Below are 26,118 nucleotides of genomic sequence, written 5' to 3' on the forward strand. Positions count from 1 at the left end.
AGTGCCACCAGTGGAACCAGTGAAAACACTTTTAATGTGATTTCTTTAACTCTCTTAATTTTTCTTAAAGGCCTTTTTGGAATCAACCGAATGTTTGGCGTGAAAATCTTCTGCAGCGTTTATGCTACAGGGAAGAAATCTGTGCTCCTTAAAATAAAAAGAACGGGTTTTTTTTTTTTTGCAAGAAAAGACATTTCAACAGAATAATTTTCTACCTTTTTGAAATGGATTTGAGGTTTTTTCACTGGAGTTGCCTTTGAAGTCAAAGACACAAAAACAATCAACTTTAAAATTAGCACATAAAATTAATGATTGCTGGAGTTGGCAGGCGGACTGGAAAACCAGGACTCTTCTGGCATTTGCATTTGGAAAAGCTTCAAAGCTACTGCCTGTGTTTGACATTAGAAGGGAGGACTGAAGAGTGAGTGAGAAAAGAGGAAAATGCCTCTGAAATATCAGGTGCAGGGCTGTGTTTGCAGACTCAGTCCTAGGGACATCACTTAGAGCAAATCTTCTTGCTAACCTTTGTGCATGAGAGATGGCTGGTTGTCCATTTGATGGGGTTTGGGTTTTGGAGGTTTTTTGAGGGTTTGGTTCATTTGTTGGGGTTGATTTTGGGGTTTTTTATTTGCTGTTGGTTTGGTTTTATCCTTAGCATTTATAGGTGAAAATAAGCAAGGGTTTGGTTTGGGGGGAGCAATGGAAGGAGCCGCTAATACGATCATTCGTAACAAATCAGTAGCTGTCCCTATATAGGAATGTATGTGTATATATGAATACATATATATAGGAATGAGCAGGTTGTGTTAAGAAGACACTGTTGGATTTAGCTAAACTTACGAATCTGAAAGCTGTTCCTTCTCTGGAGAGGCTCATATTTGATCACCTACCCTAAGAGCAGAACTAGCAGCCCAAGTATATTTGTTGTTTTCCCAGCAAAATGAAGCATAATCTTTCTGGGGAGCACAGGACTCAGAACTACCTGCTTTATGCCTTCATTAGTGGAAAATTAAGTTTTCCCTCTCCTCTGAGAAGCCAGCCGGGTGTGGGGTTGCTGATGGAAGACAGCTGCAAACAAATGTGTTGAGTGAATTAATGTACTGTGTGGCGGTGGAAAAAGAGGCCAGCTCTGCAGGAAGGATTTGGTTATCACATGGAGTGAGCAAGACTGAGAGAAGGACAGTCTGCAAGTTCAGCTACAAACTGTGTTAGTATTTGAAAGAGGACGAAAGGGTGTCATGAGAGAGAGTTAAAAAGAAACTATGCATTCGAGGAGCAAGAAATGGCAAAAACTGAGTTGCTATAAGTTAGATTCTTGTTTTCTCGAGTGGATTTGGCTTCAAAAGTAATTAGCTTCTTGTCACATGCTCGGGCAGTCATGCCAAGCAGTTCAACAACACATTATTTTTGTCATTGCACAAAAGGTGATATTGAGCCCAGAATAACTGTTTCCATTTATGACTTTGGCTTTTGGCCTAAGCTCAAAGGAAGTGAGAAAAAAAAGAAGAATGATATCCTTTTCTGAAGGTCTTGGGGCACTTGAGTTTCAGATGTTAGTGTACAGGAAAGTTTACCAGGGTCTCAGTGTCCATAAGAAAGCCGGCTCCCCAGTAGCTTTATTTGGGTTGTTCTGCTGTTCACTGGTGAGAAAACCCAGTGGAGAAACCATGTGGGATCAGGAACTGAGGCTGCAGTGATTCCTTAACCCTCCATCTACCAAAGCCTGTTCTAAGGTGTCAGCAACTTCAGGAGGAAGAGGAAGGCTCAATAGCCAAGACTTTGTGCATGATACAAGCCCTCCAGCACTAAGAGCTATTCTAGTCCCCATTGAGCCACTGTCTCAGGAATGTTCCTTTAACACCCCAGGGAAACATTTTGGTCCCTTGATGTGTTGGCACGATACACCGAGAAGGGTGACAGAGTTCCTTCCTGCTAAAAGAAATGATTGTTTAGCCTGAATATTGATTAAGCCAACAAATCATGCTGTAATAACCAAAGAGGTACCCGCAGGGGTAGACACTAGGTGAAAGAGGGCTTTTGCTTGCAGGGAAACGGATAGCACACCAAGGGTGGATATATATGTGGAAATGGATTTAATAAACACCTGAGTCTCCCTCCTACTTCCCTGCCTGTAAATACCCACCGTGGTATTTTAATCTTGATGGTTTTAATAATACAAGAAAATCTTATTAATAATTACATTTGGGAATGTTTCTGCTTAGCCAACTCCAGGGCATCGGTTTAACTTGACACAACCAGTGTTTGCTTTAAATTGTGTGGACCATGCCAGTCCAGGGGGGTGATTCATTTGCTGGCTAATTAACAAATGGCTAATGTAAATGTAACATTCACTTCGACTTACATTCCTGCAACCCAGACTTCTTTTTGATTAGGCTAGCTGCAAGTGGAAGCCAAATATTTTCCTTGCTGGAGCCAAGGGGATGGCATATGCTACTCGTTTAGGTTTCCATTTCCTTTGCATCTTTTCAGGGGCTGGAAGTCAGGCATTAACATTTCCGAATACAGTCATTTCTGTATGAAAGTTTGCAAATAACCCCCCCCCACCCCAGATTTTCTAATACAACTGAAAACTAAATCCCAAGTTCTTTTCATTTGCAAGAAGAGTGTGCTCTATAGGGTTCCCCCATTCCTTCTCCTCGTATTTCCTGGTAAATAAATACATACCCAATATGGTTTTAAGAGGCTTTTATATCTCTCCTGTGCTGAGCATCCCTCAGCTGACTGGTGAGCACAGGTTTGAATAGGGGGCGTCTGGAGGTGGCCAGCGCAGCCACATGCACAGCCCATGCGAGGCCACATGTGGGAGTAGTGCACCTCTGCTATAGACTACAATCCAGTTCTCTAATATCTCTTCCATATTGAATCATAGAATGGTTTGGGTTGGAAAGGACCTTAAGATCATCCAGTTCCAACCCCCTGCCATGGACAGGGATGCCTCACACTAGACCGTGTTGCCCAAGGTTCTGTCCAACCTGGCCTTGAACACTTCCAGGGATGGGGCATTCACCACTTGGGCAGCCTGTTCCAGTGCCTCAGCACCCTCATAATAAAGAACTTCTTCCTTAAATCTAACCTGATTTTCCCCTGTTTCAGTTTAAACCCATTCCCCCATGTCCTATCAATATCTCATGTCCTTGTCCTATATCATTAGGTTGGATTCCCAGGACTGAACGAGATGGTTCCTGGCCTGGAGACCCACCCCATATGTTGCCGCAAGAGCTTCTTTGGTTTTAATGCTGGGAAAGCTCATGGTAAGAATCTATCATTTCAATTAAGTGAAGGCTTGTGATTTTATGGAACATGTTAGCATTAATGGCCTACTCCAACTGGCTAGCTCCTTTAGTTGCCTTTGTGGGGAAATATCTTCTTAAAGAGATGGATTTTGGAAAGCCTGTCCCAGGAAGCGTGAGACAAAGAGCTCAGGTCTCTCAGTGATAATTCCGCCACTTCTGCTTTGCGAGTTTGGAAAGGTGACATAGAGCCTTTTCCTCAGTTTCCAGCTCAGCAAGGCGGAGCAAAGACTGCTGAAACCCATCAGGGGCTGCTGTGAAGTACAATGAAGTCACGTTCCTAAAGAGCTGGGAAATCATCTGATGAAAGCCATATGCTGATATTGGGCTCATCTAACACCGGTTTGATTTGGGGATTATTTGGAAATGACCCAACAGAGAGAAAGGGCTTGTGATGTCTCCTGAGAAATGCCTGCACAGGATCAAGCATCAGCCTGTTTCTCCCAGAGAGAGATCCAGGCACATCCAAGGAGATTTATGTTAGAAATTGCACTGTAGGCTATCACTAGCATCATTCCGATGCGATTTCCAGCACCTCCTCGCTACAGCTCTGTTTCAATGAGATGCAGAGGTACTCAGGGGTTTTTCCACCCTATTTTGATGCCTTCTGGTGATGTAAATGCACTTTTCACTTGGTTTTGTTGAAGGTTTGGGCCAGGACTGTGGGTTGAGCTTGGGAAATCCAGCTCTGGCTCTGAATTATGCCACTCTGTTCTGTTGTTGAAATTCCCTGGAGGAAGGGCATGAAACGTTCATGGGGCTTGCTCTCATGAGGGATACAGATCCATGAAACACCACCTTGTTTTGGCAGCTGGCAAGGGGAGCTGTGCTCTACCTGTGTGTATTTATTTTGCTGCTCTATGGACTGCATGAATACATAAAGTATCATTGCCCCTGTTTCATGTGCATCCACCTTAGTGAGGCTGGAGCTGAGCAAACACAAGCATCATACATCATTAGTGCTGACTGGTGTCTTCTTGACTCCCCTGTGTTCCCTTATGGCACAGGGAAACCTATATAAGGAAAATTGGCTGGCTCTTGAAAAGCATAAATGAGAGGAACTGGCTGCAGGGAAAGGTTTCTGAGTCCCGTTAGGGTTCGAGAAGGAGTTCAAACACTTCGTTCTTCAGCTGCTGGAGATAAAAGTCCTGGTACATTCAATTCCCACTTTCTGCTGCTGCCAATAAGCAGGGGGGCTTCTTCCTCAGCCTCTTACCACTGCAGAAATAACAAGAGATAAAGCAAGCAAAATAAATAAATGCTTTGTGGCTAGAATAGATAATAATTTCACCAGCTGAATATTAAAATATCAAAGCTGAAGGAAAGGATATGTAATTATGGGTCTTTGAAGTTCAATAAAGGTCTGTTTCATCAGCATGGTGGCTAGTATTTGAAATGCAAAGACAGAATGATAATACTGCGCTGGCATTTCTGACCCACAGAGGATACGTTAGGAGAAGAAGGAAGTCCTTTAAGACAGAAGCCATTTAGGCTGTGGCTGATTAATTATAGAATCATAGAATCCCAGGCTGGTTTGGGTTGGAAGGGACCTTAAAGCTCATCCAGTTCCAACCCCTGCCACAGGCAGGGACACCTTCTACTAGAGCAGCTTGCTCCAAGCCCCTGTGTCCAACCTGTCCTTGAACACTGCCAGGGATAGGGCAGCCACAGCTTCTCTGAGCAACTTGTGCCAATGCCCCAACAGCCCAAAATGATCTGTCTCTGGCAGGAAAATGTTGCTCAGCATCATTCATCTCCAATTTACTCGTGCTGTATTTCTGGGGTGTTTTTAAAGAAGGATGGTTTGGCCAGGTACAGGGGGCACACTTGGAAATGGACCTTCCTGTGCTTAGTTACGCTGGCGTTATCCCCAGATAAAAAAGGAGATCCAGTAAACTGTGGCTGAACTTGGTTTGCTTGGTCCCTATTCCTAAACCAGGGCCAGTGTTAAAAACCTTAGCAACATTTCTAGAATGGTGAATGTTTTTAACTCCACTCTATAGCAGGTAACGAAAAGTCATCCTTGGGACATCTTACACAGGACATAATGACCTGAAAAAGATAACAGCAAGGGATGCATGTTGATGTTATTTTATGTTATTTTATGTTATTTCATGATTTTATTTTATTTCTGGTGACATTGTTAAAGAAAGATGTTTCCTTGTGATCACAATGAAATAAAAGATGTCCTTCACTAAGGCTATGCTAGGCTGCAAGAAAAGCTGTTAAAGCCAACTGAAGCTTTATGAGTACCAGCAGTGTTTATACCATGCAGTTCTTGTACTTAAGAAGAGTTTACTACATTAAGTTCACTATATTTTTTAATACACTACCATCACGTTTGGGTACGTTTTCTGTTTCACATTAACATCCAGCCTGGTTTTGTGGTTGAGGAAAGATAAGCAAGAGCCCCCAGCTACATGCCGGTGGAAGAGGAGCTTTTATTGGAGGGTAGGGATGCTGAATGACCCCACGGCTTCCTGTTAGTGTTTTAATAGCAGGACTTTCCCACCTGGTCTTGGCTGGAAAGTCAAACTTGGATGCTTGTGTGGAGACCTAGTAAAAGTGTGAGAAGAGTATACCATATCCGATTTCCTAGGTAAAGCATGTTATATGCCTTTTGGTTCAAAGTAGGAATTAGCCTGTGGGGAAAATACGGTCTTTTTCAGCATGCTTTGTATGCATGGGAGGTCTTGACCAGGGTGTTTCAAACATCATGGTGCAATATAAAAGAAATCAGAGTTTCCAAATGAGGCAGCTCATTTTGGTGTTCAACGCGCATGTGCAGTGGCTGTGCAGTACATGGAAGGGTTATGTGGTGATTAGAAGAGGCCAGTTAAGGAGTCATCTTGGTTGACTCCTCTTTGCTTGACTACTTAGAGCAAGAGAGCTTTACAGCACATCCCATCTGAGCCCAACTTGAACACCAGTGCAGGGGGGTGAAAGTGTTCCCTTAGGATGCGGCAGCCAAACTGCTCAGCATCAGTGAGGCTTGGAGGAGCTGGAGGTTGAGGGCAGCCAAGTGGTTTACAGTGGTGAAACATAATCCTTCAGATTAGTTCCACTTTTCATTTAGCCTAGTTTCATATCAGTGCCCTGGGGGCAGGGGGGGGAGTGTTGTCTCAGCACAAAGGGAGAGCTTTGGAGAAAGGCACAAATGGGTTTCTCCCAGTGCAGTGTCCATGGGGACATGTCCCTTGTTTGTTGCTGGTCCGGGTGTGTTTGTATTGCACAGTGTGGATATCCTTTCTGTCCTGCAGGTTTGAAAACTGGTGTCTGTTGTTACTCTGTGCAGTGCAGGTCCTGGATGTGACTGAGCCTTTGGGTGCCACGCTAAAGGAGTTGTGACAACTTTTGCCTTGACTCCAGTGAACATTGCTGTTGATGTTCGATGCCGGCATACTCTGGTGATCAAAACCATCAGCTGTTCGAGACTGGGAAACTCTGCTGCTCCTAATGCAGCAGGGCTCTGCTCCTTACTGGCATTTCTCACCTTGGTAAAGTAATTGGCTTCTGAAGAATTCACAGGATCTAAAAGGGCTCTGCAAAGCCCTTCCTGCCACCTAAATTCAGTGATGGTTTGAAGGTTATGAATAACTTGGTTTATGTCAGAGCGAACTTCCCAGGGTTCAGAAAAAGGTTAAACTTCAGATTGGGTTTCTTTTGCAGGTTGGGATTTCTGCCCGCAGGAGAGTTGGGAGTATGTGAATGAGCCTTAGTCCTTGCTTGGGTGCTCCTGTGCTGCATGGCTGAGGGGTTTTTCTTGTCATTCTCTTGGGATATGTTGCTCTGGTCCCTTCCTGCTTTCTGATGTTGCTGGATTCGGAGTCCTCTGGAGTGCCCTTTGGAGTTGGCCAGATGGGTCTGAGAAATGGGTTTACCCCAGTTTTGAGGCTGGCACGGGCTGACCCTGGCAGCCTCCTCTCTGAGCATCCCTCTGCACAAGCCATGTCTGTCCATCAGGGATGCAACACGCAGGGGGATGCAGGTCCCCCTGGGAGAGCCCCTTGATCGCTGAGCTTGTCAGCTCTGACCATCCTCTCGGGGATTAAATAGAAGACAAAGAAGACATTCAGGAAGTACCACAAATCAAAACCAAATGAAATCTAAATGAAACCATAATATATAAGAGAAACAGCAAACAAGGATTTCCTCTCTTCGAAGGTAAAGCTGGCAATTTAAATTAAACCAGGCAAAATCAGTGTGTGATACACAGTTCAATGGAGAGTCAGAGCGCCCTGGTTCTGCTCGAAAGGCAGATTCAGCCCTGTAGGCTTTCTTCTGTGTGTAGACCTGTTTTTGTCAGTCAGCTGCTTTTACTAAACCACTTTAATGACGTCTTGGTCAATGTCAGAGTTGAGATCTGTTTTATAGGGATGTATTTGTGGCAGAGCTTCCAAATACCTGCCTCTGAATTTGTCAGTTATAACTACATTCTCAGCAGACGTTGGAAGCCATAAACCTCATGCTGAGGCCTTTCAATATCACTTAAGTGCTTGAGCCATGTTCTTGGAATGGGTTTATGAGGAAAACTCGGCACAGGGAACCGGATCTCTATTTTGTTTCAGCTGGTGATAATGAATGCCCATGGATAGAAATGGCAAAGCCATTCTAAACAAGCACTTTTCCAAACAGAACAGCACTTACCTTGCAGGAAAACAGCAGAAAACCGAATGCTGTCTCAAGCTAAGCTCAACCTGATGGAGTGAGAGGCGGGGTGGGTTGGTCAGAGCGATGGGGGAAGCACTTTCTGCGTGTTAAAGCAGCTCATTAAAATCAAACTAATTGCTGGGCCCTCAAATCTAATAGCTGGTTGTCCTTCCTTCAGCTGGCTCTGTTCCCTTTCTGACACCACAGCCGAGAGCAAGCATACAACTCTGATTTAGAAACGTCAACGTGGTTTAGGTTAGGGAGTGTTTATAATAATTATGAATTGCCTTTATGGTTTGTTTGCTTTCCATAGCAATTGAGAGAAGACAGCAGCTGACAGCTGTGGAAATTCCTTGTGTTGTTCCCCTACTACAGACCAAGATGGATTTAATTAGTGCGGACCAGCAGCACCGCATTATTACATTAATAAGAATTAGAAAGCTATTTGCACCTGTGCTAATGTAACGCTATTTACCCCAAAGTGTGCTAAAGCATAAGTGCTTCAGGTCTCTAATGACACTGGCTTTACAAAGGGGAAGACTGCAAAGCTACCAGGTAAAGGGGAAATTCCTCCCCATGCAAAGCCATAGGGGTTGCCTAACGCATGCAGGCTGTTGGGGCAGAGGCACCATGTATATGTATATATGCGTATGCATGTACTTACAAGAAATACCCAAGATCACTATATTCAATCATTTCTATTTACAAAAAGGTGCATGGGGAGGGAAGCAGAGTTGCTGAAAAGAAAAGCAGAGGCTGTCAGGGCTATTAACAGGTTCTGTTTGTGCTGGGCAAAGCAAACAGTGGTTTTTAACAGATCAGCCAAGAGGTCTGCTGTCAAAAAATCCTTTACAAACCTTCTAGGATCCCTTCTGCCCCTAAGCAATAGCGGAATAGAGCTGTTTGCTGAGCTGATACGCTCTGTTAGGTTTGGCTGTTGTAGAGTGAGTGTAGTTGATATTATTTGAGGAAGTAGATAGACCATAAGGAAACGTGTTGGAGTCTAAACTGTACCGCATCCCCACAAAATATTTGCTGTGGTTGAACTTGTGCCGCTAGAAACTTGACTCTTTCACTTAATTTCTATTTATTTTTGGCATTGTTGGTGGTAGGAGGTGGCAACGTCCCTCCTTGAAGCTTGTGTACCCTTCTTGGAAACACAAAGGAAATAAACTTCTCCCAGGGTGACAGCATTTATTGTTATTACTCCTAGTTATTTGTTTTTATTTTAGTGGGGTAGAGGAGGCCAATCAGGGTCAAACCGTGTGAGGCATCATATAGGAAGGGATGGCCCCCGCCTCAGCAACAATTGCAGTTCAGTGAACGCCTGGCTTCAGTGAAGTGCTTAAGCAGGGATTTAATTGTAACCACATGCACGAATCCCTTTGTTGCTGCATCGTATCGGAAGCTGTGCTACAAGACAACAATTAGGAATACTGAACAGTCATCTGGACCGTGCATAGAGAGGAGAGCAAAGTGCTGAGAGGACACACATTCACACAGGCCAAATAGATAAAAGGTGGTGGCCTTTTCCTTGTCGCTCTGCATGGATCCCTGCTTTGTCTGCGAGGAGGCAGGAGGTCGCTAGATCAAAAGTAGCCCATGTAATCTCATTAGCCCTCTTGCTCAACCCATAAGCATCTTTACTATCCCATTGTAGTCAAAGGAAGCTGACATGCAGATGTAGGTGGCAGTGTGATCGGGACTGCAGGCTGTGAAAGCACCTTGGCCATGTGTAAGTGTTGGCATAGTGGAGTTGTCACTCTTAACCCCCCGAATGCATGAGGTTGGGTGCCTCATGCTGAAGCCACATGTGATTCTCCAGCAGAAGTGCAATTATTCCGTAGGTCAGCATCACCAGCGATCTTTGACCTGGTGAGTTTGTGACAGTGTCAGCAAGTTGCTGGTACTTCCTTGTCCACCAGCTTCAACTATATTTTGTTAAAAGGGACAACTTGCATAACTGAACCTCTTCCTCCTCTTCCATTTAAACTGAAAGAGGAGAGATTGAGATGAGCTCTTAGGCAGAAGCTCTTCCCTGTGAGGGTGCTGAGGCACTGGCAGAGGGTGCCCAGAGAAGCTGTGGCTGCCCCATCCCTGGCAGTGTTCAGTGAACACAGGGGCTTGGAGCAAGCTGCTCTAGTGGAAGGTGTCCCTGCCTGTGGCAGGGGTTGGATCTGGATGAGCTTTAAGGTCCCTTCCAACCCAAACCATTCTGTGATTCTATGATCCACTTCTGGAGGTGGTGAACAGCAGAGTAGCCATCTGGCATTTTCGTGCATCAAACTGAACTAGAACACATTGCTAACATCTTCCACTTGTGGATCTGAGTTCTGCAACTGTCTGCATTCGCTTGTGATGTAACGTTTTGCTGGGAGAAAGTTATTCCAATCCTGTGTGTTTTGTAACAGATATTGCTGTGCTCATAAATCACTGCGGATGACTGCCTGCTCACGTTAAATGGAATTGCTATTACTGCACACACTGAATGCAGTAGTACCTGATCGGTGCTTAAGGTTGGCTGAAGCCTCTGTGAACATCTGCCCATCATTAAGTGAAGGCTTTTGAATCCCTTTTTCCTGCCTTTCTCATTGTATGAAGACCGGAGGAAATGGTGATTTTTGCAGCAGCTCTTTGTCCTTTGTGAACCCTCTTTGAATGAACTCACATGCTTTACTACATGCGCAATAAAACATCAACACGGTGCCATCAAAGGAACAAACTCTGCCCACAGATGAGGGAGTGGGCAAGAAACTATGAGCTCTGCACATGTATCTGATAGGCTTATGTGTCTCATCTGCGAGACATTGAACTTGGAGGTAGAATCTAGAGGCTCAGTGCTGAGGATCTGTCCTGCAGTATTTGTGGCTGTTGTTTAACTTTAATCTCAGCCGTTCGTTTGCTTCCTGGTTCTCATATAATTAGAACATATTAAACAGGAGCCAACCACAAGAAATAGAAAAGGTTAACGCAGTTAGGAAATGTCAGTGGAATGAATACAGCTCACTAATTCACGGGTTCTTTCCATAAATATTTCCACCAGCCAAAATATTGACTTTAACCTTTTCCATCTCCTGCATGTAAAGCTTTGTATTCCCTTGTTGCAGTAACAAATACCTCAGAGTGTGCGGATGGCGCTCAGCACAGGGCACGCCGTTCCAGTGTGCAGTTATGGTATCAATTAAGTGGCAGACTCAGATTTCACCATGGTAAGGCACACCCAGAGATGGAAAGCTCATACACAACAGCAAAAAAAAAGCAATGAGTTACAGTGGGGATCACAGAAATTGTTTAGGACAACAGTTTGGAGCTGGGCCAGCAAACATCTAACCCCAAAATGTTTTGCTGTGAGTAGCACAAGTATTTGGCTGTTTGGACTGGGAGATGTCCTGGGTCACTGTCCTGAGCTGCTCGAAGAGTCCACATCTTGGATCTTTTATATATAAATTGGTCAAGAACCATCTTAAAAGCTGTTTCTATCCTCTCAACCCCAATTCCTATAGTGGAAGGTGGTTCCATCAACCTCCTGGCTCTCATGATCCGAAATCTTTGGTTTTGGTGCCTGCTGCCAGCTCAGGGTTCCTGAGCACCCTGGCTGGGCTGGTCTCCCCGTGTTGTAATGGGTGACAAGCATGATTTACTACTGACCTCCTGTGATCTGAGCTTCATTAAGGAATTAGCATCCCCTACCTGTAGCTGCTTCATGGTGAAGTTTCTCTTCTATCCAGGCTTGCTCAGGATGCTAAATGAAAGGAATCGCACTACTGTTTTCCTTGAATCCCTACCAAACTCCTGCCTGTTTGAGCATTAGAGATAAATCTTTCAGTGGGTCTGTAGTACTAAACCCTAGCAGCTGTACTCAGGGTTAACTGTTCCCTGGGCTTTTCATGTGTGCGTAGGGCACGGCTGCCTGTGCAAAACATGTTATTCCCTTAATCTGCTTCCCTGTGTGCTACCTGGGGTTTCAGCTGATAAGTGTCCTGGGTGTTTTCCTCTGGACTATCTCATAAAACCAGCATGTGCTATTTTAAAGCAGTGGGCTGCATCTCAGGAATGAAATCTGTCCTTCATACCACTGAGGGTTGGAATGCAATATCTCCATACAGTATTCTCTGATAGTTTTTTGTATCTAACAGCCTGATGGGATGCCTGCCCATCCTGAAAGCAGGTACTGGCTGTGTTTGTGTCAGAAGATACAAACAATAAATCACAAACAATAAATCTTCATTAGGGACTGTAGTGATAGGACAAGGGATAACGGGTTAAAACTTAAACAGGGGAAGTTTAGGTTGGATATAAGGAAGAAGTTCTTTACTGTAAGGGTGCTGAGGCACTGGAATGGGTTGCCCAGGGAGGTTGTGAATGCTCCATCCCTGGCAGTGTTCAAGGCCAGGCTGGACGAAGCCTTGGGTGAGATGGTTTAGTGTGAGGTGTCCCTGCCCACGGCAGAGGGGCTGGAACTGGATGATCTGAAGGTCCTTTCCAACCCAAACTATTCTTTGATTCTATAGAATCGCAGAATGGTTTGGGTTGGAAGGGACCTTAAAGGAGGTGGGTAGTGCCTGGAAGGATGCTGAGTATGTACCTCTGCCACCCTGCTTACACCAGAGGCAGTATTTCATGCTGGGGTAGGAGCCTGCAATAGATAACTAGCTTTGAGATGTAAGATAGGTATCTCTATGTCTTTAACTCAAATACAATACCAGGTTATTGTGGCTTTGTGTGTGCTGCTAAGTCACTTGGAGCTGGCTGGGGGACCTGTGCAGTGTGCTACTAGGCTGTGTAGATTTGGAGCTCCTACCCACCGCTTCTACTTTTTCACCAGTGTTAGATGGGATTAATGTTCTGGGAATTTTATCCTGTAGTTTGGCTTTATAAAGTAAATGAGATTAAATATTGCTTAAAGCTAAGCCTTTGCCTAAGCACTGCCCTGAATGCAGAGAACCGAGGAGGACTCACTCTGTGGTGCTCTCACTGCTGATCTTTTGTCTTGTTGACCAAGCACTGGTATTTATGTTATGTTTCCTGAGCAGGCACACTGATTGGAGCAGGGTGTATAACTGGAGAATACAAAGTGAAGGAAACCAAAATGAAATGCATCACTTGGGAATCACTGTGCAGGGAGCAGCGGGCACAAGGGCTTGGAAAGGGGTTTCCATCAAACCGGCGCATCCGCACGGTGACAAAGGATTAAGGCTGGATCTACAAGTGAAATCTAAGCTGTACCAACACTGCTGAGAGGCAGCACTCCTGTAATAATGCTGATCTTAGGCATTGCTAGGAAAGAGAGAGAAAGAAAATGCTGCCTTTTGACCCAGCTACAATGGCTCTAAACAGAGCTAATGTATGCAGCAGTGGTGTCATGCTGCAGTGCAGTCAGCACCTTGCTTTTAGTCTCACTGCAGTTTATGCTGCTGATGCACTGAATTCAGCATTTATTTAATATAAAGAGTGCCTAGTTTCCTGTAGCTGTATAAATCTGGGTTCAATATACATGTGGGTGTATACAGACTTACTGTATCTTTAACAGCAGTTCACAACACTTGTGTAATAATGGGCTCATGACAGAAATCAAGATCTGCCTTTGAATGAATATATCTTTTATAAAAGGCACCACAGTGAAGCAGCCCAATGAGACATGCAGTTGGTTTTTCATAAGGTTTTATAGTGCTTTCATCCTCCTGGGATGTGTGTGCTTCCCATTAGTGCATTCCCCACCACCCCTGCCATCTGTCACAAGTGATTTGCTCTTTCTCGTCTTATCTCCCCCAGAGGAGAACTGTTTCTGGACAGGATTTTTTGCTTGGGTTTCTAATTTTCCCTGCAAGTTTTTCCTTCCCTGCTCACTGCTTGTGCTGGGGAAAACAGGGCTAAGGGTTCATCCCTTGCTCTAGCTTTGGGAGTAGGTGGCATCTGTGCTCTGATGAGATGCGGGGTGGCATTGGCACCTGGGGCTTTTTGCACATAACAGAAGCATTCCCAGATCTTGCCAGGACCTTTTAAAGCTTCTGATTCCTGCTGTTCTTTACCAGTTTAATGGGTTGGAGGCAATCAAGGCATCTTAGTGGAAATCATAGAATCACAGAACGGTTTGGGTTGGAAAGGACCTTAAGATCATCCAGTTCCAACCCCCTGCCATGGGCAGGGAAGCCTCACACTAGACCATGTCACCCAAGACTCTGTCCAATCTGGCCATGGATGGCCAGGGATGGAGCATCATCTTTCCCCTGCCCCATATCTTGGATCATAGCTTGAAAGGATTGCTGCTGAGGGAGCTCTGGCTTCCCAGCCTCAAACCCTTTGAGAAATAGCAGCAGTGAGGTTTTGAGTCTGAGGCAGTGCTCTCTTTTGATATAATCATCTTCCCAGTATTGCTTGGCAGCACTGTTGCTGAAACCCTCACCTGTCCTCTTGTAGGTGCCAGTAGCAGAACTCCAGTCAACCCTTACAAATTATCCATATGGAAGATTTTATTCCTGTGATGGCTTTTCCATTAACAAGAGCCAGTTCAGGCCTGGGGATGAGGGTAGGCACATGGAAAGTTACCTGGGCGTTAAACCTGCATCTGCTTCGAGTTTCATTACCACATCTATTCACTGTCACATTCACTAAGAATATACTTTCTTTTTCCTCCAGATCTTCCTGTGAAGTCGTTTCCACAAGGGCTGAGTCACTGTGGGGAGTCTTGTAGCACATAACCACCTGGGGGATTACTTCCTTGGTGGAATAGCTAGAAAATCAAGTATGGCTGGCCACTGGGAAGAAGAAGAAGAAATTCCTGCCTGTATCCAAAACCATGGAGAGGTAAGGCATGGCTGATGGCCAGATGCAGCAGATGAGCCAGGAAGGCCAGGTGGTTTGTTTCTATGACCACCACCCGTGTGGTGCAATGCACCACTCAAGGCTTTGTCATCATCTGCTCCTTCGAACGAGTTTTCTTCTGAGCCAGCTTAGGCTTTAGCTCTGAGCTAAATCATGTCAGAAAGGTGTTTCTTATTGTGCTAATTATCATCAAGAAGCGGGGATTAGCTGCCTTTCTTGTATTGCATGGGGATAATTTGGCATTGGCATGACTTCTGAGTCTTTCTGATTGAAGTGTTTGAAAAGCTGAGGTCATGGCAGGGCTCCCTGCAAACATCCCCTTCAGCAGCACTTGCTGGGCTACATTTCCAAGGCATCTCAGAGCTTTTTTAACTTTTCTCAGGCAAAAAATGGGGGGAAAAAAGAAAAGGGAAAAGGCCCCAGCTGAGCTTGGAAACCTTCATTCTTGGTTGAGAGCAGGTTATTTACTGTTGTTCTTGGTTCAGGAGCACTTCCAAGGCTGTGAGTTTGGCTGTGTTCATCATGGCTCCTCGGCACCATGAAGGCTCCTGCTACACCAGAGGGGACAGAGCCTCCCAGTCCCAATTCTCCTGTGTTGGAGGGGTGGTTTAATCATCTGTGCTACCTGGGGAATCAACCAGGTAGATGATCTTAGTACTCAAGCAATCAAATCTTCCTCCATGTGCTCGGAAGAACTGATGTGTCTGCTACCTCTGGAGGCAATTAGTCAAAGAGTAGTAAGAGTGGGCTGCAAAGCATCTCCTTGTTGCTGCAATGGTTAACTGAGAGGCTAAATCAAGACTAAAGATGTTGAAGTGCATGTTGAGGGATGTAAGCCCTATTTCTAGCTGAGCTGCCAACATGGGGAAGGTTGCTTTGATGTGTGAAGTAGGAAAAAACTCCTTATATAGATATTTTAGATTCGATGTGGGTGGGAAATCTGGGAAATCTTCTGATGGAAGAATGCTAGTCTTGGTATCTTTCATAATAACGTGAAATAACTCAAATATGAACACTTCTACTTTTGCTACAACTGGCATAATATTTCCTTAAATCACGATCCTCTGGATCTGGTTATTGTAAAGGCCTTTTCATCTTCAAATGGCTTTGCAAATTTTATCTGACTGAATTGCCTTAGAAACACAGTAAAATTGAAGGCGAAATATTACCTTTCTTTGTGTCCTCCTAGGTAATACGTTACTCTTTCATCCTCACATTAGATGAATGGCTCTAGTTCTCCATAAAATTTCTTTTCGCATCCTGGTAAGAATCCCCTCTGGAATAGTTTATCATGAGCTGTAACATGAATACGAGAATAAGTTTGTCTTCCTTTCAAATTTTAACCTCAAAGTTTTCGTCTGTCTTGAAGACTTCCCTTGGCAGCCATCGTAAAAGACGCCGTGAGTGCCTCTGTCGAACTATAGGGAAGGGTTTCATTACAACAGGCTTGGCCTAGGAGCCGATGTTAATCTTTCAGCTTCCCTTTAAAACAGGATCTGAATGTGTGCTAGTGTTATGAAGTTAAAGCTGTGTAACACATTATGGATCCTGGTCTATTTTCTATCACCCCGTCGTCTCTTTTCAAGGAATGCAGAGGCTTTACTTGCCTCCAAGACGAGACAGCTCTTAAAAATACTGCCAGCACTCAGCTTGCTTGCTCATTTATCAGGGCAAAGAGGCAGCAAAAGGGACTGTGGCTCCCTTTTCTCCTTTGCATTGCCTGGAGGAATACAGGAACTGTGAGGTGTATAATATAGTGGCTGTAGCACATTGGGAGAGCGTCTGGTGCTGATTCAAGTAGAAGTCACAGGGCTCGATACAGAAATTATCAGCTGAGATTGTTTGGTTTGTGTTTCACAGGAAGCTGGATGGGATTTAATAACAGTCCCTTCTGGTTCTAAAAGTCTACCAAAGTTATAAATGTGCAATCTAGGCCGAGCATCTCTAGTATTTGTGGGCAGCAATTCTGGGTGCTGGAAGTCTGATGGGTGGAAAGATGCTTTGGAGTTATGATGCGTGAAGATCATGCATAAATCCTGGTTTATGGGTTTTTTTCTTCCATGGCATATGAACTTGCAAAATACTTATTTGGCTTAGACTTACATGGTAACAAGAAGTCTGTTTTGTACTGGGAGACGTTCCTTCTCTGGGAGTCCTTAAAATCAAGTGTGCTCTGTTGTACGTAGGTGCTCAGTACTGCATGCCATGGGCAGAGGAAGGGTATTGTGAACCAGCACCTGAGGCTGGAATAAAAGGCAATAGAATTTAGTAGTCATGTCTGCAGGGGTTGAATTGGTCAGGGGTTTGTACCTGTTCCATCTACTGTCATTGTGAGCAAAATTCCCAACACTGCTGTTGGATGAATTTGAAGTGCTGAGCAACTGCAAACAGGGCTCTCGGCATCTTTCAGAAGGTGCAGGATGCAGTTCCGTGTTGTCCTGTAGTGACAGGACAAGGGGTGATGGGTTTAAACTTAAACAGGGGAAGTTAAAGTTGGATATACGGAAGAAGTTTTTTACTGTAAGGGTGGTGAAGCACTGGAATGGGTTGCTCAGGGAAGTTGTGAATGCTCCATCCCTGGCAGTGTTCAAGGCCAGGTTGGACAGAGCCTTGGGTGAGATGGTTTAGTGTAAGGTGACCCTGCCCATGGCCGGGGCATTGGAACTGGATGATGTTAAGGCTCTTTCCGACCCAAACTGTTCTGTGATTCCATGATTCCATGGCATGGAATGAATGTGAATCCTCTGGCAATGGGACAGGTAGTGCAGGCTTAAATGGTGGAGCTAAATGCAGCACCCAGGAGGAAGTCTGGGTGTATAAAGCTGTGTGAGCTGTGCATGTGTGTGGTTGTGCAAACGTGGGCCCATAGGAAGGATGTTTCTGCACCACTGGACAGCCCAGATGCCCATGGGAAGAGTGTGCACATGTGAACTGTGTGGGTGTTGTTTGTATAGCATCACAGCGGAGTGAGCAAATCTGTAACCTAAGCTCCTCACCGGCTGGGCCAAGCTATGAGAAAACGGGTAAGGCCATGGAGAAAGAGGATACACAGCCCGCCTTAGAGGTAAAGTTTTTCCATCTGACTTCAACTGCAGTTTGAACCATGTCCTAAGTTAATAATATTTACACCCATCTAAGGGAGGAGGCCTTTGGTTCTGGAATGAGTCTGCACTTTGCTCTGCCCATACCTTTTCACTTTCTGAGTTTCTCATGCTCTGGACAACCTTGGATGGGTATTTATAGAGCAAGAACGTGTGAATCCTTCACCCTGCAAACATGTGCTCGGCCTTAGGAACTGTAATGATTCATATCCTTGTCTAATCACCATTGATTATATGTGGAAAACTTGGATAAGTCTTCTGAGAGGCTTAAAAGGAGATGTATATCTAGATTCCAAAATAGCCGTATGGGTTGTGACTCATTCCTTCAGATGCTGTTCATAAAAAATCAATTATATGGTCACTTTGGCTACCAGGAGGGATCTTTTCCGTTGGCCATTTATTTCCTAATTCTAGACTTTATAACTCTTAGAAAATCATAAAATGCTTACAAATTAAATAGTATTTTTGGCAAGAAACATCTTCCATAAAGACAGGTCTGTGGTAGTTTGTTTAAAAGCAGGCTGGGATCCTAGAGCATGCTGAAATTTTTAACATTGATGTGCTAAAAACACCTGGCAGAGGAAAGGGGAAATGCAAAGCATCTGGAGGAGAAAAGTGAGGCTGCAAAATGAGGGGGGCAGTTGTTTGTCTGGTGGTTGGAGTGTGGTTGCATGCTTGACTCCCTCATTCCTTGCCCAAGTCATGTTTTCAGATCGGATGGCTACAGTTAGAAAGCTCAAGTCCTTGCACTGTGGTTACGTACCACCTTGTGCAGTCCGTGTGTGGTTTCAATGCTGGGTGACAGGGAAGGGTTGAGTGGTCTCACTCCCAGTGTGGAGATGGGGTCAGGAATCCAACCAGCTTCTTGAAGTCACATATAAGCTCCTTGTCTCAACATATTACCATCCCTGGCAGTGTTCAAGGCCAGGCTGGATGGGGCTTGGCGCAAGCTGCTCTAGTGGAAGCTGTCCCTGCCCGTGGCAGGGGCTTGGAACTGGGTGAGCTTTAAGGTCCCTTCCAATTCAAACCATTCTAGGATTCTACCTATATAGGTGGCTGTGGCAGAAGAAACTGTTGACTGCTGGAGGTTAACGTGCTAGGCAAAGTGATTAAGTGATGTGGAGAATCTGGTTTCTGATGCAAAATGCAACTGACAGGTACAAAGTCTTTATCAAACGATGTAGTTCTTTTTGTAGACATCTGATACTGCAGTTTGCTCATGCCTGGGAAATGGGAGTATCTTTATGAAAAGCTGAGAGTTGCTATTCATTCTCTGGCCTAAACCAGTTGAAAGGCTGGCACTGACTGCTTCCTACCTATAAAATAGGCAGACTTTTTTCTGCCTTCTCTGGAAATAGATTCTGCTTTTGTGTTGGAGCGTCACGGGTCAGCACTAGCAGTATTACCTTGCTGAGAGTGACAGGGTGGTGTGGCACATATGGCACATCTCCAAGCCTCCAGTTCAGAATGGTTTGTGATGGTGTTGAGCTTGGGCTATAAGTATTAATAAAAAAAAATAAGAATTTAAAAGGAAGAAATCTGGAATGTATCCTTGTCAGAAAACATTGCAGCTACTTCAGCTAGCAAACTTTGTCTCCTGAATATGAAGAGATTGATTATCTCATAGCAGATAATCCTCATAGCAGCCTTCCAGTATCTGAAGAGGGGCTATAGGGATGCTGGGGAGGGACTGTTCCTTAGGGAGCATAGTGATAGGACAAGGGGTAATGGGTTAAAACTTAAACAGGGGAAGTATGGATTGGATATAAGGAGGAAATTCTTTCCTGTTAGGGTGGTGAGGCACTGGAATGGGTTGCCCAGGAAGGTTGTGAATGCTCCATCCCTGGCAGTGTTCAAGACCAGGTTGGACGAGGCCTTGGGTGACATGGTTTAGTGTGAGGTGTCCATGCCCATGGTAGAGGGGCTGGAACTGGGTGATCTTAAGGTCCTTTCCAACCCTAACTGTTCTATGATTCTATCTCAGAGATGCTCACTGTGTGTTTGCTCTGAATAAAATACAACTTAGCAACCAGCTGCCTGTGCCTCCATATGTCAACTTGACAGGTCCACCAACCTTTCCTGAAAGCCTTCTGATGTCGTGTGGCTGGTGGATGGCTTGATTAGGAGTCCCTCATGAGACTCAGGTCTGATCTTCAGATAAATCTCTTTGCATGCCTTGCCCTCGTATTTGCGCTCCCTGCTCCATGTGTAGGACATCCATTGACAGAAACCCGCTCCAGAGCAAATGTTACCCTAACATAAACACACTGCTGGATTTCCTGATTTTATTTTTCTCAGGCAGTATATATAATCTGTTTTTTTGTCCTTGCTCAGCCTTTGAAATATTGCGAGGCTGCTCACCGATCTTATCTTACACAAATATTTACACACAGTTGTACTTTGTGATGCATGATTTAAATTGCCTTTGCTGGATGACTGTGATCCAGCCCTCTGGTCCTGGGGTTGTGAGGAGGCCAGCCCACGATACATGCCCCATGGAGAATTCTTGCTGACTCAGCCAGAAGGCTGCCAGTATCTCCCAGAAACAACCCATATTGCCATAAAAGCTTCTGGCCATCTTCTGCCACCTTTCTTGCGTAGCTTGATCTACTATCTGCTGGATGAACACAGTGTTGCTCTTGCCTAGAGGAAGCTGTAGATGATATGAAGCGGTGGCTTTGCTAACCGGTGAACTTACTCCAGTATCCTGTTGTTTGCAAGGGCCTGTGGGATAGATGGGTATGACTGGGTGAGACAGGCTGGTGGGGCTGCCTGTGGCAGTGCTGAAGGGGTGCGATAGACTGGGAGCCTCCAGTGTTGCCCCAAAGCCCTGTGCTGCACAGCACTGAATATGGAAACAGCATCTCACTAAGGGATACTGATTATTGTTATTAATAATAATAACGATAATAATAATAATAATAATAATAATAATAATAATAATATCCTCTAAGCATCCCTACCCTGACTTGGATTTTCTGAAGCAGCAGGAAGAGGGGGATTCTGTTTTTACAGCATCCCTTCTGACAGCTATTAGAGGAAAGTACTTTAAAGCATTTCGCTGTAATATTTGGATGCTTTCACTCAAACAGAAGCCATGCGTTTCAAGCAGAAGTTGCTGGGTGAGGCTGCAGTCTCCAGAGGGTCAGAGTGAACATTTGTGACTGTTCCCCTGCCCTTAAGATGTATGAATTTGTGCATTTCTGTATTTATGAATACATTTTTCTGTGCGTAAATCACTGGGCACCATTTAAAGTGAGTCATCTGAAGGGAAAGATGCATCACTCCTGTGAGCTTTTACTCGAGGCTCAGAACTAATACTTGGTCAGGAATGGTGGGGAGGTCACTGGCTTTGACTTTCTACTGTTTAACCCTTTCTTAGGTGTCCAAAAGTCAACCCTGCTGCACTAATATATTAATCAGCAATCTGGCCTGAGCCATGATGCTGCTTATTCTACTGGTTTTTAGATCCCAAAGTGTAGAAGGAGTTAGGGGGAAAGCAATGGATCCAACTGATGGTAAAACAGCTCAAAGTCACTCTAGTGATGGGTGATTCTGTTTTTATAGCGGCCAGCAAAGTTCACCAAAGCCCATTAAGGCTTCTGAGCCAGGTCAATGGGCTTTGGATCAGGCGCTTCGTCAGGATGGCTGCGTGGTGAACTGTGCACCTAATACACTTTTAATGAAAATGTTATCCTCTGGAGCGAGGCCAGGTACAACCAGAGTGGGAGCAAAGACCCTCCATTCCCTCGCAATCACAGGGAAAGATATTACAGCTATTTCATAAGCCTGTGTGTTTTAAAAGTCTAAGAAAACCAGCCCACATCAACAGCGGAATGAGCAGGCTTCGCCGTGGACACGTCATTTAATCACAATTTAATAAGGCTCCTGTATCAGACTTTCGTAATGAAACTTTCGGGTAGAACCAAACAAAGGGGTCACTGTGGGAGAGAAGAATGCAGCCTTTGAGTCACAGTTTCTTTTTAGGGTTCACCGTGTTTCGTTTGCAGTGAGCTGCTGGTGAAATGCAATGCTTTCCGCATGCCAACTGTTACCTCATAAATGGTCCTTATGAAAAGTGATTTGTGATCACGAGATGATTATCAGCCTTCTTGGCCGAGCTCCTGTGAGAAGCGTGATTTCTTCTTCCCCCAAAGAAACCTTCAGGTATTCAAGCCTTTAACAAGTGCTCCCAAGAGGTGGTTAGGGCCTGGATGACAAAAAGGGTCTTTAATAAGACAGCAAGCTGTTGGGAGCTAATAAGTTGGCCTGGGACAAATATGCTCAATCTGGTGGTCTTGGTTGTGTTGGGAGGACATGGGAGCAGTGGCGTATCAGGCAGGGATGACTGTCTGCACTGAGGACCAAAACCCGCTGTGCCTAATGATGCCAGAAGATGTTCACCCCCATTGGGGTTAATGGTCTTCCAGGTCTTCATGTTTTTGGAGGTTGGTGTGTGAGCTGGTAGCTCACTGAGAGATGAAGATGGCAGTGAATGATCTGGAGAACATCAGTGGTGATGGTGTGCAGAGGACAAGGGTGTCTTTGCTGTCGGCCTGAGCCTCTTGATGTTGCTGTTCCTTTTGCTTAACAGATTTCTGATTACAGTGTGGTCCATCCTCTCTCCTTATTCTGCAGAGCTGGGGTGGGGGCCCAAGACCAATGGGGTAGGGACATCCATCACCCCATAACGTCCCTGATGGGCAGCATTGGCTGAAGATGAATCTGACTCTCTCTGTTGAAAAGAAAACCCAGGCCCTGAGGCTTTCCAAGGTATGAATTTAGTTGGTTCATTCAGCACCTGGAAAGCTTTGGCCCAAAAGGACAAGCTGGAAAACAGAGAATTTGGGTTTTGTTTGTTGTTATATTTTTACCCGTGCCCTGTTGACTCTCCCCAGATCTGTTTTCTCAAGAGAGTCTTGTTTGCCTGTTTTGGAGTGATAATAGCTTTTTCTTTTTTCACCCAGCACTTGAGCTATGGTGTGTACTGAATGCGTCTCCAATGCTGGAGAGGTGGAGTCCTGTCCTCAGTATTTCGCCATGGAGGGGCTCATTGTTTCTGAATCGGCAGAACTCTCCTGGTGTGCTGTGCATGGCAGCATGTTGTTCCCAAGGACTCCTTTGGCTCGTTCCTGGGGGACTCCAGCTTTAAGTTTGTCCTTTGTTTTGTTCTTGTTTGATATTGCACAGTCATCGGGCCGGACGGCTGCTTTATGTGTGTTGGAACAAATAACTGAACTCTCCAGTGATTCTTGCCACGAGTGAAAACTGATTGGAGGAAAAAGGAGTTTAGAGATGTTTTGGCTTGTAGGGCTCTCAGAGGCTGAGCTTTGCATTGTTGTCATCTCTGGCGTGGTGCTGGGAAGCCGAGAGCAGCCTCTGCTCTCAAGGGTGTGGATCACCACTGTCATGCGTGGCCACGTTGCTTGCCAACCTCCTTTGGGCAGCCGCCTGCCCCCAGAGCTTGCTCAGTGTGGACATGGCCGTAAGTCCTTCCTTAAAGCTCTTTGCTCATGTGATACAGGCATAAAACCATTGATGGAGCTGCTGTGACCTGGGCAAAGTTCATCCAGTGTGTGCTGTGTGCTCCTGTTGGCCTTGAACTCCCCATCCAGCTGGGCTGGCCTGGGCTTGCTTGCAGGCACTGTTGAGACAGGACCTGCCTTTGCTGTGTGCTCTTGTCGTGCTTCTGAGCCTGAGGCTTGTAGCTGTGTAATGTTTGCCTTCAGTTCTTTACTGCATTGTTTTTGCATATCTCTGTGTAGTTTAAATATACATATAAAATATATATAGGCAATATCTATACTTGCACACAAACCTATTCCTAACACAATATTACCAATAGACAAAGTATTACAGTATATAGATCCTAATAAATCCTACTTGTCTTACAGTGGCTGGGCAGTTGGCAATTAAATTACAGCACCATGTCAGACCAAACAAATGCTATGCGTTGTCTGGTTTGCCCTGCTGCTGAGAGCATGGTGCCCCTGGGTAGGATGGAGTCAGTGTTGCTTCAGCTCAGCTTCCCTCAGCTCCAAATGCGAGGATTAAACAGGAGGAGTCATCTGCACCCAGCTGTCTCTTCTGAGCTATGGTCTTTGCATGTTTGGCAGCCTTAAGCAGTGTACACTTAAATTACAGGATGGACACTGTGCACGCAGGTGTCCTGACTCTTACAGCATCACAACAAAGTCTCCATAAGTGTTGTCTTGTAAGTACTAAACAAGGACAACTCTGATTTGCTTTATCATGTTCTAATGCTGCAGAAATTAGAATTATGAAACCACCACTTTGCTATTTCTTGTTCTGTTCATCAGTTTTTACAGTGATGGAAGGTGGATTGAAATCCTGCCCAAAAGGAACACTGTGAGATGGTTTCTTTGTCCTTTCCCTTTAAGGAAAAGCAACAGGGTAAAACACAAATGAAATGGACAGGATTTTTTCTGCATCCCAGGGCTCTCACAGCTTTAATCTCCTCCCAACAATGTGCTTTATCTGTAATAATATATCCAGAGCTGCTCTAATGAAAGCTGTCGGGTTTCCTTTGCTACCTTTCCTATGTTATGTGGACACTCAGAGAAGCTGCTGCCTCCCTGCTTTCAAATCAGAAGCGGCTAACAAACAAAGGATGCTCTCAGCTTCTTACCCCATTTGTTAAAAAAGAAATAGCCCTAGATACAGTCAAATGCTATCTAATGATGAGAATCCCTTATGAATTGCAGGGTGGAAAAAATACAGCTGCTTGAGGGGGGAGCCTCTGCGTGATGCGTATAATGGGACAGGTATTTTGTGCATGTCTGCAGCATCCTCCCCATCACTCCCTCATCTTCTGTAGTCATCCTTTCTAGCAAAGCTTTGCATGTTATCTTTGGCCACTCTGAGGGAGGGTAGTATATCCCTGGCTGCATCCAATACTAAAAAAGCCTGGCTGAAACAAAATATGACAGTTCTCCAACTGATCCTCGCTTTCTCATTTTTACATCACAAGCAGGGCATTTGTCCACCAGTGGCTCCAACACAATCATGGTGAATTAAGAGCACCCATTTACAGGGTGTCCATAAATACGCATTGCTGCTCCTCAGCCGAGTTTTCCTGGCGCATTCTTTTGCTTTCTCATGTGTCAGAAGATCTTCCCAAAGCTGCTGCTGAACCGCACCAGCCAAATGCCTCTGTAAAGACTTTTGCAGAAGCTGAGGTTACACGGCCTCTCCTTAAATCAGAGCTGCATTGTTTGGAGTGCATCACCCTTCTGATGTGATGCTAGTTCCAAAAATCAGCCCCTTTCTGGATGCTGCAGATCCTACTACGATACTACTAAAGCTCAGGCATCCAAATGCTGAGTCACCTACCACACCTTTATGTACCACCATAGCCCTGGCATTAGGCTGACTTCCAGCCTCGATGAACATGGTTGTTCCAGCTTCATTTGGTGCTCATCAGCCAAACAAAATGGGTCCTGGGTGTTCATGAGCTGCCTGTGGTGGAGGACATGCCTCTCGTTTGCTAGGGCTGGGCACGCTCATGGCTCCAATGAGAGCTGTACATGGTTGGAGCTCTGGGGAGTTCATGTGTTGAACAAATTGAAGAAGAGCTATAAAATAAGTCATGGTCAGTCCCCACCAGTGGCTAAAGCTCTCCATAGGAGGAAGAGACAGCACAAAGGTGGCACCTTACCTGGCTGACAGCAGCATGGCTCCCGAGGAAGTATCTCTCTGTCCGTCAGCTTTCCAGGAAGCTCTTCTTCTAGGAAGCCTTGTCCAAGGCTGCCGAGGTCAACACAAACATCCCTTGCCTTCAGCTGGCCTTGGCTTGAGCTCTGGGAATTCCCCAGTGGAGGAGGAGGAGGTGATCCGAGGAAAGTGGTGTGTGGCTTGGAGGGAGCGCTCCTCGTGGAGACCGGGCTGCCTGTGACCTTCCGCCTTCCAGTAGTGGACAGTCCCATTCCCAGTGTGCCTTCACTGATGTGTGTCTGAAAGGGTCCTTGCAGCACAGGAGCAACCTCCAGCACCACGTCAGCTCCTTTCGGGCGTGATGCTCCTCCCATCCTTGATTTGGGAGCAATAAGTCCTTCCACCACCGTTGCTGCCTCTTGCAAAGCAGGCTGTTGGCTAACCCAGGCATGAAATAACCTCACCACTCAGCTGAAGGGGGGAGGAATAAATAAATGCCAAAAGCATGCCAGTACCAAGCACAGGAAAGGTTGTTTTTCATTTATTGTTGGGATATCAAA

At 45.3% G+C, this 26,118-nt stretch overlaps 2 long non-coding RNA genes across 3 annotated transcripts in view; one reads left to right on the forward strand and one right to left on the reverse strand.

Annotated features, from left to right (window-relative positions):
- The window catches only part of LOC134165914 (uncharacterized), a 99,500-nt gene that overhangs the window by 63,147 nt on the left and 10,235 nt on the right, over positions 1-26,118 (forward strand). The window contains exon 1 of one of the 2 annotated variants that reach the window (XR_009965688.1): positions 22,163-22,657. The exons of the other annotated variant lie outside the window; for it this stretch is intronic. This is a non-coding gene — a long non-coding RNA (uncharacterized LOC134165914). Of the gene's footprint in view, positions 1-22,162; positions 22,658-26,118 lie in introns of those variants that run through there. 2 annotated transcript variants of the gene reach the window in all.
- LOC134165915 (uncharacterized) lies at positions 3,052-26,117 on the reverse strand. The gene is made up of 3 exons (XR_009965690.1): positions 25,563-26,117; positions 11,652-11,757; positions 3,052-4,529 (listed from the first exon to the last, which is right to left on the reverse strand). It is a non-coding gene; the product is annotated as an uncharacterized LOC134165915 (long non-coding RNA).

This window comes from Pezoporus occidentalis, unplaced genomic scaffold (assembly GCF_034315485.1).
Source record: "Pezoporus occidentalis ecotype Australia unplaced genomic scaffold, CSIRO_AGI_Poc_V1 ctg25, whole genome shotgun sequence".
Classification (NCBI taxonomy): domain Eukaryota; kingdom Metazoa; phylum Chordata; class Aves; order Psittaciformes; family Psittacidae; genus Pezoporus; species Pezoporus occidentalis.